Genomic DNA, 12,502 nt, shown 5'->3' with positions numbered 1-12,502 from the left:
GGTACGTGACATGGTGCATGAGCGGTTGCGCAGACTACCAAAGGAATTTTTTTCTAAAGGAATTTATGCACTTTGTAAGCGCTAGAGGACTTGCATTGAGCATGGGAGATATTGTGTTGAAAGGTGATACAGATTTGTACCACTTCTGCAGAATAAATAATATTTAATTCAATTGACTCACCCTCGAAGCTTTACTTGTTCGACTGTGGAATGAATGTTATATAATCTGAATGTTTACGTCAGTTATATGTGAGAAGATATCCCTCTGACACAGGTATAATTCAGAAAGCAGAGGCGGTGTATGAGATACAACGATTTTAATTAAACAATCTTTTGTATTTCTTTAATTTTTATAAATGAACTGTTACATTGGAGCTACATATCTGCTACCTAGTAGATGTAAAACATTTATATATTTCTTCGACAGTTGAGTGTCATAATGGATGAGTATTGACCAAACGTAATGCACAGATAAGCTGATCTGTAATCTTTGGTTGCACTTAGAAAATCATTTCTTGTTCACATACAAGGAATGAATTGGAAGTAACTTATGGACACTGATATACGTGCAGCTAGGAGATTGTTTTTGTAACTACGTTGCTGGTGGCGCAGCCGTCCTCTAGAGAGGTGTCGGTGCAGCAGGTGGTGTGGAGGTGCGGCTATCCGTGTCTGTAGTAACCGCCGCCGCGCCTGTAGCCACCGTAGCCGCCATAGCCGCCATAGCCGCGGCCGCCGCCGCGCCTGTATCCGTAGCCGGCAGCCTCGACGGTCAACACCGCCGACAGCACCAGCGCCAGGAACAACAGCTGCAACATGACGCAGTAGGCGCAGCTTAGTCTCACCACATTTCCTGATTATTTTGCAAGTTAAACTGTCTTAAAATTTATATTACACTACTGGCCATTAAAATTGCTACACCACGAAGATGACGTGCTACAGACGGGAAATTTAACCGACAGGAAGAAGATGCTGTGATATGCAAATGATTAGCTTTTCAGAGCATTCACACAAGGTTGGCGCCGCTGAAGACACCTACAATGTGCTGACACGAGGAAAGTTTCCAACCGATTTCTCATACACAAACTGTAGTTGATCGCGCGTTGCCTTTTGAAACAGTTAACGCAGAACAGGGAATCAGCGATCATAAAGCGGTTACTGCATCGATGATTTCAGCCGTAAATAGAAATATTAAAAAAGGTAGGGAGATTTTTCTGTTTAGCAAAAATAACAAAAACCAGATTTCAGTGTACTTGATGGCTCAACACAAAAGTTTTGTCTCAAGTGCAGATAGTGTTGAGGATCAGTGGACAAAGTTCAGAACCATAGTACAATATGCATTAGATGAGTATGTGCCAAGCAAGATCGTAAGAGATGGAAAAGAGCCACCGTGGTACAACAACCGAGTTAGAAAACTGCTGCGGAAGCAAAGGGAACTTCACAGCAAACATAAACATAGCCAAAGCCTTGCAGACATACAAAAATTACGCGAAGCGAAATGTACTGTGAGGAGGGCTATGCGAGAGGCGTTCAATGAATTCGAAAGTAAAGTTCTATGTACTGACTTGGCAGAAAATCCTAAGAAATTTTGGTTTTATGTCAAAGCGGAAGGTGGATCAAAACAAAATATCTAGACACTCTTTGACCAAAATCGTACTGAAACAGAGGATGACAGACTAAAGGCCTAAATACTAAATGTGTATTTCCAAAGCTGTTTCACAGAGGAAGACTGCACTATAGTTCCTTCTCTAGATTGTCGCACAGATGACAAAATGGTAGATATCGAAATGGACGACAGAGGGATAGAGAAACAATTAAAATCGCTCAAAAGAGAAAAGGCTGCTGGACCTGATGGGATACCAGTTCGATTTTACACAGAGTAAGCGAAGTAACTTGCCCCCCCCCACCCCTTCTTGCAGCGGTTTTCCGTACGTCCCTAGAAGAGCGTAGCGTTCCAAAGGATTGGAAAACGGCACAGGTCATTCCGTTTTCAAGAAGGGACGTCGAACAGATGTGCAGAACTATAGACCTATATCTCTAACTTCTATCAGTTGTAGAATTTTGGAACATGTATTATGTTCGGGTATAATGACTTTTCTGGAGACTAGAAATCTAATCAGCATGGGTTTCGAAAAAGACGATCGTGTGAAACCCAGCTCACCCTATTCGTCCACGAGACTCAAAGGGCTGTAGACAAGAGTTCCCAGGTCGATGCCGTATTTCCTGACTTCCGCAAGGCGTTCGATACGGTTCCCCACAGTCGTGTAATAAACAATGATATGAATGGAATAACAGACCGATTGTGTGATTGGATTGAAGAGTTCCTAGATAACAGAACGCAGCATGTCATTATCAATGGAGAGAAGTCTTCCGAACTAAGACTGATTTCAGGTGTGCCGCAGGGGAGTGACGTAGGACCGTTGTTATTCACAATATACATAAATGACCTTGTGGATAACATCGGAAGTTCACTGAGGCTTTTTGCGGATGATGCTGTGGTATATCGAGAGGTTCTGACAATGGAAAATTGTACCGAAATGCAGGAGGATCTGCAACGAATTGACGCATGGTTCAGGGAATGGAAATTGAATCTCAATGTAGACAAGTGTAATGTGCTGCGAATACATAGAAAGGAAGATACTTTATCATTTAGCTACAATATAGCTGGTCAGCAACTGGAAACAGTTAAATCCATAAATTATCTGGGAGTAGGCATTAGAGTTATTTAAAATGGAAGGATCATATAAAGTTGATCGTCGGTAAAGCAGATGGTTCAAATGGCTCTAAGCACTATGGGACTTAACTGCTGAGGTCATCAGTCCCCTAAAACTTAGAACTAATTAAACCTAACTATCTAAGGACATCACACACATCCATGCCCGAGGCAGGATTCGAACTTGCGACCGTAGCAGCCTCGTGGTTCCGGAAAAGCGGGTGCCAGATTGAGATTCATTGGAAGAATCCTAGGGAATGCAGTTCGAAAACAAAGGAAGTAAGTTGAAGCACACTTGTTCGCACACTGCTTGAATACTGCTCACCAGTGTGGCATCCGTACCAGATAGGGTTGATAGAGGAGACAGAGAAGATCCAACGGAGAGCAGCGCTCTTCATTACAGGATCACTTAGTAATCGCTAAAGCGTTACGGAGATGGTAGATAAACTCCAGTGGAAGACTCAGCAGGAGAGACGCTCCGTAGCTCGGTACGGACTTTTGTTTAAGTTTCGAGAACATACCTTCACCGAGGAGTCAAGCAGTATATTGCTCCCTCCTATGTATATCTCGCGAAGAGACGATGAGAATAAAATCAGAGAGATTAGAGCCCACAGAGAGGCATACCGAATATCTTTCTTTCCACGAACAATATGAGACTGGAATAGAAGGGAGAACCGACAGAGGTACTCAAAGTACCCTCCGCCACAGACCGTCAGGTGACTTGCGGAGTATGGATGTAGGTGTAGATGAAACGTTGTTGTGACGCCTCGTGTAAGGAGGAGAAATGCGTACCATCATGTTTCCGACTTTGATAAAGGTCGGATTGTAGCCTATCGCGATTGCGGTTTATCGTATCGCGACGTTGCGGCTCGCGTTGGTCGAGATCCAATGACTGTTAGCAAAATATGGAATCGGAGGGTTCAGGAGGGTAATACGGAACGCCGTGATGGATCCCAACGGCCTCATATCACTAGCAGCAGAAATGACAGGCATCTTATCCACATGGCTGTAACGGATCGTGCAGCCACGTCTTGATCCGTGAGTCAACAGATGGGGACGTTTACAAGACAACAACCATCTGCACGAACAGTTCGACGTCGTTTGCAGCAGCATGGACTATCAGCTCGTAGGCCATGGCTGCGGTTACTCTTGACGCTGCATCACAGACAGGAGCGCCTGCGATGGTGTACTCAACGACGAAGGTGGGTGCACGAATGGCGAAACGTCATTTTTTCGGATGAATACAGGTTCTGTTTACAGCATCGTGATGGTCGCATCCGTGTTAGGCGACATCGCGGTAAACGCACATTGGAAGCGTGTATTCGCCGTCGCCATACTGGCGTATCACCTGGCGTGATGGGATGGGGTGCCACTGGTTACACCTCCCGGTCACCTCTTGTTCGCATTGACGGCACTTTGAACAGTGGACGTTACATTTCATTCGATCCCTGCGAAACCCTACATTTCAGCAGGATAATTTACGACCGCATGTTGCCGGTCCTGTACGGGCCTTTTTGGATACAGAAAATGTTCGACTGCTGCCCTGGCCAGCACATTCTCCAGATCTCTCAACAATCGAAAACGTCTGGTCAATGGTGGCCGAGCAACTGGCTCGTCACAATACGCCAGTCACTACTCTTGATGAACTGTGGTATCGTGTTAAAGCTGCATGGGCGTCTGTACCTGTACACGCCATCCAAGCTCTGTTTGACTCAATGCCCAGGCGTATCAAGGCCGTTATTACGGCCAGGGGTGGTTATTCTGGGTACTGATTTCTCAGGGTCTATGCACCCACCCTTTATCAGGCTTCCAGCAACACGAAAGTATTCAGAGAATCTTAGGGACAACAGCTGCAGAGGCTTCTGGAACAATAACTGAATTCCCCAAAGGATGTATTCCATGAACAGAGCTTACAGCAGAGAAGTAAACATTGGCAAATAGTAATTGCTGATACTAAAGAACCATTCATCATCCACTATTAGGGTTCATGTGTAGGGTTAAACGGAATACCGCTGAGGAAATTTCTGAGGTTGTCCAGGAGTATTTTCTGACTATTTTGGTATCAGTGATCTGTGGGCTGTCCCAGAATAACAACATAATAATGATATATTCGGCTTTAACCCAGTTACATTGTCATTGTATAAATAACTTCCCGACAGGGAAAAATGCGGTCACCGAAAAGTACCACATCAAACACAGAATACTGCAGCGATCCTACAGCCGTCGGCACACTGACCGTGCATCCGAACGTTGAGCGTTGAGCGTGCCGAGTTTCTGACGTCATAGCGTGGAATAGCACGTTCGGGAGTCTTTCCGAACGTGCAGAGCAATATCTGGCATGTCAGATATTCTGAGCATGCATCTGAGCGTTGACCAATGAGATGTCACAACGCCACCAACGTCACACGCGCGCCGTCTCCCTTCAGTACAGAGTTGTGAGGCGCCATATTGGCATTCATTTCAAGCATATATGTATATATGCCGTTTCTGAGCACCAGAAAATTGAGAATCACAGGAAAACCCGTTGTTAGTTGTGTAATTCGTTTCAATAAAATAATGAGAATCATCGTATTCGTGGCGAAAGAATTATTGGGGGCACACAGAAGAACAACCCAAAACGCATTGTTCTTCGTACAATTTCTTATAATTAAATTTCAATTAGTAACATAATTATCTACAATTAACGTTTTAGCAACGGGTGACACAATATGATTGAGAACAAAGAGTGTATTGTTTGTTTAGCGTAATGTCGACTAATGAGTTTTTGTTGTGGCGGTGGTTCGCGTCGTAAGACTTCCAAACTTTTTTCCTAACATTCACGTTTTTATTAGGTTCTGATACTTTATTATTAGTTTAATATAAGTATATGCTATAATATTTGATGTTATGTAAAAATGAATTCACCTTTTTCTGAGGGGTGACTCTGTTCGATTGGCTTAATCTACAGGACAGCAAGTGCTCTTGGTAGAGCACTTGCCCTCAAAAAGCAAAGGTCCCGAGTTCGAGTCTCGGTTCAGCACACAGTTTTAATCTGCCAGGTAGTTTCAAGATGATGGTAGATCCATAATGGTATGGGCTGTATTTACATGAAATGGACTGGATTCTCTGGTCCAACTGAACGGGTCATTGACTAAATGGCAATGTTCGGCTACTTGGAAACCATTTGCAGCCATTTGGGTGCCATCGAATATTTATTGGACATAATCGAGAGGTCAGTTCGTGCACAACATCCTGCACCAGCAAAACGTCCGCAATTATGGACGCCTACGGAGGCAGTATGGCACAATATTCCTGCAGGGGACATCCAACGACTTCTTGAGCCCACGCCACGTAGAGTTGCTGCACAACGCTAGGTCCGACACGATATTGTGAGGTGTCTCAAGACCTTTATCACTTCAGTGCATTCCCAACTGGGACCCCCACTGACCAACTATCAACTCGGCGGTATTTTTCTGGAAATTGACTCTGACATGGATCGTTACTGAGTTGCCCGTTCTAAATAGAGAATGAAAACTAAAAAAAAAATAAAAAACGAAAACCGAGTTATGACCAGCTTTTACGGAGAACACGCAGAGGTGGTCACCTTGCCAGTAGGACAGGCGACTCACGCACACGAACACATACATACACAGACTCTGACTCACCAGAAGGCGGAACATGGTTGCGGAACCGGCTGAAATGTGAATCGCCGTACCGTCACCGCGACCAGCTTATATACTGGAGCTGCCGCCGGCCTTCCACCCGACGCGGGTGCCGGTTTGTGACCGCTGTTACGCAGCAACCCGTGCGGGGAGCGGCGTCCCCTGCCTAGCTTGCAATTAGCGACCTTAGATCAAAATAAAACGCCCACATAGAGTTCTCTCTCACACTTTACTACAACGTGACCCTGCGGAAAAAAAAACATAAAAAATTAACACAAGGAGAACCACGTACCTGTATGTGTGTACGGCTCTCTGCCCACGGACGTAAGCCGTTCTAGAAAAGTCGTACTTTATTTTGCAGGTGACCTCATATAAGGATACATCTTCAGACAGGTGGAGATCCGCCAGTGTTGATGTAAAGGTGACATCAGTGTGGTTAGTTTTTATAGGAAATACCACAGCATTGTACGATATGATGGAATTTTCTTTCGTTATTTCTTCGTACTGTTGTTATTGTGCCAGATGCACTGAACATTACTGTTACTGAAATACTAGCTTAGGGCCCGCTGCTTCGCTCGAATAGGCTGTATGCCCTCAATAGATTCCCTTTTTTTTGTTTTTCTGTAATCGAATTTTTATATTGCTCACAAATTGCAACAATTTCTAAATATTTCACGCTAATTAAGGTCACAGAAGCATGGTCCTTTTCGAACGTACTTCTGACCAAAAAGCGACCAGTTTGTTAATTATGTCTTTTACTTTTTTGTGGTGATGTTTCCATAATACATATGTCTTTATATCTGAGAACTGAAATACCAGTTTTCATAGATTTAGCTTTATTTTTTTTAATATAACGAAGTATTTTCTTAAAAATATTTATCTCCTTATTTCATTCCTTTAGGGTCTGAATTTCCAGAAACAGTGAAACACGTATTTTTTTTATTTTACAACCGAGAAGCCAATCACAATTTCCCAAAGATTTAGCTTTAAAATGCTTTCGCACTGAAATATTTTCATGAAACGTTTCACTCTGTATTTCACACCTTTAGTGACTGAATCTCCAAAACCAGTGATATGTATACTATTTCTTTCTAACAGAGAAGCACTGCGTCTTCAGGCCACAAGTCGCCCAGCGGGTCCATCCGACCGCCGTGTCATCCTCACTGAGGATGCGGATAGGAGGGGCGTGTGGTGAGCACACCGCTCTGCCGGTCGTTATGATGGTTTTCTATGACCGGAGCCCCTACTATTCAGTCGAGTAGCTCCTCAATTGGCATCACGAGGCTGAGTGCACCCCCAAATATGGCAACAGTCCTTGGCGGCCCGGATGGTCACCCATCCAAGTGCCGGCCACGCTCGACAGCGCTTAACTTCGGTGATCTGACGGGAACCGGTGTATCCACTGCGGAAAGGCCGTTGCTCTACTAGAGAAGCCAAACACAAATTTTCATAGTTTTACCTTCAAAAATGCTTGCATAGTGAAATATTTCCACAAAAACTGTAACCCCTATTGCAACCTACAGTGGTTGAATTTCGAAAAACAGCGAAACAAGTATTTTTTCTTTCCAACTGAGAAGCCAAATTCAAATAGATGTAGCTTTAAAAATGCTTCCATAATGAAAATTTTCATGAAACACCTCATCCCTTATTTCACCCGCTTAGGAGCAGAGTTTCCAAAGAAACTGAAACCCGAATTTTTTTATTTGTAACCGAGAACTCAGATACCAATGTTCATACATGTACCTTCAAAAATATTTTAGTAGTTCTTTAATAATGGTATATTTTTTAAAAAAAAACTTTTCACCCCTTATTTCATCCGCATAGAGGTTAAATTTCCAAAAATGCTGAAACACGTATTTCTCACCGAGAAACTAAATACCACTTCCCATAGGCCCAGCTTCAAAATTGCCCTAATAGCGCATATTTTCAAAAAGAACCCTTCTTCCCCTATTTCACACATTCTTAAACGAAGCAAATTTCAAGTTTCTACCCTTAGTCTTCCGGCTGGGCGATGATGCGTCAGTAAGTGAGTGAGTCAGTCAGTATTTTATAAGTAGAGATAGTAATTAGACTTAATAGACACTGAGGGTACCTGCTGAACTTAAAATCAAAGAACGTAAGAGAAATCATATTACTTACGCATTAAACACGTAGAGATTGTGGAACATATTAACAAATAAAATCTCTATTCTTATTTGTATCAACAAGGACTTGCGTATCATTCTATGCGTTATCAACATTCCCCATTCAGCATGTGTACGGTATTGATTTTATTAGAGTGTTCCTGATTTGATACGAGTGAGGAGTATAGTTTGTGCTTGCATTCTGATTTTATTACCAAATTTGTGGCTGTTTATTATGTGAGATACCTGTGTCAGCTTTAACGTCCTCATGCTACGAACTTCTGTGGGAAAGTGGGTAAGTTTTACACTTCCAGTCCATACATTACGAGTTCAATGCCCACTCAGTCGCAACGTTTTTTCTCTCGGTATAATTTCTTTCATTTCTGGAGATTATTAGTAAATGTGCCAACTGTCAAACTGCGCCTTCTGCATCTAAAACTACATCCATACCTTGTAAACCACTATGATGGACAAAAGATTCACGAAAAGGATGCTTTCTGCAAGCCGTTAAACGTATTTCTCGGAAAGACTGGACTCATTAGGCAATAGTTAAATATCTGACTATTCATGACAAATGCGTGACAAGGGGTTCTTTCTTTGGCATTAGGAGAAATTTATTCGAGATTGGGTAAGACTCTAAAATTGCCGTTTTTCATATGATTGTTTCGGAGAGTTTGAGAAAGTATAGTGACCCAACAATTAAACCTGACAGGAAGTGCTCAGAAATTATTCTGTCTCATACGATTGATGGATATTGCTACACTATAACACGAGGGCACTTGTTCAATATATAGTCTGCAACTTTAGTTACACATTCATGCATAGGGATGCCAAGTGTAACACTATCACAGAATAGAAGCGAATTAATGCCCGAAATATCGTCTGTCACAATATGTACACGAGGAGGTACAATGATATTGCTTTTTAATTTACAGATGAAAATCTAGTGCGTCCGCCCCCTACTTCTCGTAAGTGATTTGTAGTCGACTTGCTTACTTCGCGTCTAGTAGATGTTGCCCCAGTTGGTTTTTTCTCCGTCGGTCGCGAGCGCTGACGCTTATGCAATAAACGGTGCATAATAATGTGATATGTGGGTAGGTTTAAATGCAAAGCGTACGTGAACTGTTAGGATGCCAACTACTTTTGTTTTATTTTTATCAATCGTAAAATAAGTAAAGCGATTTCTAGAGCTAGTCTATCGCGAATATGCATAACAAGATTCCCAGTCATAAATCATTAGTTCCCGAACACCTCAAATCACAAAAAAATGCTTCAGACGATCTTCGAATCAACATGAGATCTTATAAACATGTTTTCAGTGGCAACTTTAACAACTTATTCTGTCTTTACGAGGAGCTGCACTTCACACTAGTTCGAGTGATTCTACCTCTAAAACCGATCATCATCTGTCTTGGATTAACACAACATCGCACAAGTACGTCATCCAAGATATTTTTCAACGAACTGAACGAACTGTTCTGTCTTTACATGAGATCAGACGTTTTTTTTTTTTTTTTTTTTTTTTTTTTTTTTGGTCATCAGTCTACTGACTGGTTTGATGTGGCATGCGGCCTGCCACGAATTCCTTTCCTGTGCTAACCTCTTCATCTCAGAGTAGCACTTGCAACCTACGTCCTCAATAATTTGCTTGACGTATTCCAATCCCTGTCACCCTCTGCAGTTTTTGCCCTCTACCGCTCCCTCTAGTACCATGGAAGTCATTCCCTCATGTCTTAGCAGATGTCCTATCATCCTGTCCCGTCTCCTTATCACTGTTTTCCACATATTCCTTTCCTCTCCGATTCTGCGTAGAACCTCCTCATTCCTTACCTTATCAGTCCACCTAATTTTCAACATTCGTCTATAGCACCACATCTCAAATGCTTCGATTCTCTTCTGTTCCGGTTTTCCCACAGTCCATGTTTCACTACCATACAATGCTGTACTCCATACGTACATCCTCAGAAATTTCTTCTTCAAATTGAGGCCGGTATTTGATATTAGTAGACTTCTCTTGGCCAGAAATGCCTTTTTTGCCATAGCGAGTCTGCTTTTCGCTACAGTCTGGAACCGCGCGACCGCCACGGTCGCAGGTTCGAATCCTGCCTCGGGCATGGATGTGTGTGATGTCCTTAGGTTAGTTAGGTTTAAGTAGTTCTAAGTTCTAGGGGACTGATGACCTTAGAAGTTAAGTCCCATAGTGCTCAGAGCCATTTGAACCATTTTGAAGTCTGCTTTTGATGTCCTCCTTGCTTCGTCCGTCATTGGTTATTTTACTGCCTAGGTAGCAGAATTCCTTAACTTCATTGACTTCGTGACCATCAATCCTGATGTTAAGTTTCTCGCTGTTCTCATTTCTACTACTTCTCATTACCTTCGTCTTTCTCCGATTTACTCTCAGACCATACTGTGAACTCATTAGACTGTTCATTCCGTTCAGCAGATCATCAAATTCTTCTTCACTTTCACTCAGGATAGCAATGTCATCAGCGAATCGTATCATTGATATCCTTTAACCTTATATTTTAATTCCACTCCTGAACCTTTCTTTTATTTCCATCATTGCTTCCTCGATGTACAGATTCTAGAGTAGGGGCGAAAGACTACAGCCTTGTCTTACACCCATCTTAATACGAGCACTTCGTTCTTGATCGTCCACTCTTATTATTCCCTCTTGGTTGTTGTACATATTGTATATGACCCGTCTCTCCCTATAGCTTACCCCTACTTTTTTCAGAATCTCGAACAGCTTGCACCATTTTATATTTGTTGAACGCTTTTTCCAGGTCGACAAATCCTATGAAAGTGTCATGATTTTTCTTTAGCCTTGCTTCCATTATTAGCCGTAACGTTAGAATTGCCTCTCTCGTCCCTTTACTTTTCCTAAAGCCAAACTGATCGTCACCTAGCGCATTCTCAATTTTCTTTTCCATTCCTTCTGTATATTATTCTTGTAAGCAGCTTCGATGCATGAGCTGTTAAGCTGATTGTGCGATAATTCTCGCACTTGTCAGCTCTTGCCGTCTTCGGAATTGTGTGGATGATGCTTTTCCGAAAGTCAGATGGTATATCGCCAGACTCATATATTCTACACACCAACGTGAATAGTCGTTTTGTTGCCACTTCCCCAAATGATTTTAGAAATTCTGATGGAATGTTATCTATCCCTTCTGCCTTATTTGACCGTAAGTCCTCCAAAGCTCTTTTAAATTCCGATTCTAAATCGACTCCTGTTTCTTCTTCTATGACATCAGACAAATCTTCACCCTCATAGAGGCTTTCAATGTATTCTTTTCACCTATCTGCTCTGTCCTCTGTATTTAACAGTGGAATTCCCGTTGCACTCTTAATGTTACCACCGTTGCTTTTAATGTCACCAAAGGTTGTTTTGACTTTCCTGTATGCTGAGTCTGTCCTTCCGACAATCATATCTTTTTCGATGTCTTCACATTTTTCCTGCAGCCATTTCGTCTTAGCTTCCCTGCACTTCCTATTTATTACATACCTCAGCGACTTATATTTCTGTATTCCTGATTTTCCCGGAACATGTTTGTACTTCCTCCTTTCATCAATCAGCTGAAGTATTTCTTCTGTTACCCATGGTTTCTTCGCAGCTACCTTCTTTGTACCTATGTTTTCCTTCCCAACTTCTGTGATGGCCCTTTTTGGAGATGTCCATTCCTCTTCAACTGTACTGCCTACTGCGCTATTCCTATCACGGTATCTATAGCGTTAGAGAACTTCAAACGTATCTCGTCATTCCTTAGTACTTCCGTATCCCACTTCTTTGCGTATTGATTCTTCCTGACTAATGTCTTGAACTTCATCCTACTCTTCATCACTACTATATTGTGATCTGAGTCTATATCTGCTCCTGGGTACGCCTTACAATCCAATATCTGATTTCGGAATCTCTGTCTGACCATGATGTAATCTAGTTGAAATCTTCCCGTATCTCCTGGCCTTTTCCAAGTATACCTCCTCCTCTTGTGATTCTTGAACAGGGAATTCGCTATTACTAGCTGAAA

At 42.4% G+C, this 12,502-nt stretch overlaps 1 long non-coding RNA gene across 1 annotated transcript; it reads right to left on the bottom strand.

Annotated features, from left to right (window-relative positions):
• Positions 1-315: 315 nt before the first annotated feature.
• On the bottom strand, positions 316-6,459 carry LOC126187679 (uncharacterized). Its single transcript, XR_007537773.1, has 2 exons — positions 6,355-6,459; positions 316-806 (listed from the first exon to the last, which is right to left on the bottom strand). It is a non-coding gene; the product is annotated as an uncharacterized LOC126187679 (long non-coding RNA).
• Between the last annotated feature and the right edge of the window lie 6,043 nt (positions 6,460-12,502).

Source organism: Schistocerca cancellata, chromosome 5 (assembly GCF_023864275.1).
Source record: "Schistocerca cancellata isolate TAMUIC-IGC-003103 chromosome 5, iqSchCanc2.1, whole genome shotgun sequence".
Classification (NCBI taxonomy): Eukaryota; Metazoa; Arthropoda; class Insecta; order Orthoptera; family Acrididae; genus Schistocerca; species Schistocerca cancellata.
This window is presented reverse-complemented; position numbering and strand designations above follow the sequence as displayed.